We start from the raw sequence: 691 nt of genomic DNA, 5'->3' as shown, positions 1-691 counted from the left end.
TAACAAGAATCCGAGAGACGAAATAGAAAGAAATGGAACCTCCAAAATCATTCTCTGTCAATACTACACGTGGAGTTCAAATGCAAGGGGTGAGTGTGGGGGTCCACCTTCAAAAGTAGAACAGAAATCGCCCAATGATTAGATGGTGCCCTACAGTATGGTACAACATGTGCACTCATCATTTTTCCACTAAGATTTGGATAGGGTTGCGTTTAAAAAAATATCCTAAAATTTATCAAATATCTGATTATTTTTTTTAAAATATCTTTTAAATTAAAAATATTTTCAAAAATTATTGTCAAACAAACTTTAAATTAATATATTTAATAAATTATTTTTAATTTAAAAATAAAATAAGCCATAACAAAAATAATATTTATGTAAAAAAATTTATTTTGTAGTTAAAATTTAATATGTAAATGACACTTTCATATTAATTTTTATTATCATTTATTTTTTTTAGAAAAATAAAAAATAATTATTATATTTTATAAATGATAAGGAAAAGGATAAGATATTGATTTGATGCTTACCAAATTTATAATTTCTATTATTAAAAATGTAAGATGAATTCTATGCCGTTGAATGAATATAAATTTAGATGAAATATATAAATAAATAAGATGAAAGTTGAAAATATCAAAATAATGAGATCAAAGATACAAATATCACACTATACACATTAACACGG

This window comes from Vitis vinifera, chromosome 6 (genome assembly GCF_030704535.1).
Source record: "Vitis vinifera cultivar Pinot Noir 40024 chromosome 6, ASM3070453v1".
Lineage (NCBI taxonomy): Eukaryota > Viridiplantae > Streptophyta > Magnoliopsida > Vitales > Vitaceae > Vitis > Vitis vinifera.
Note: the sequence above shows the minus strand (reverse complement) of the source record.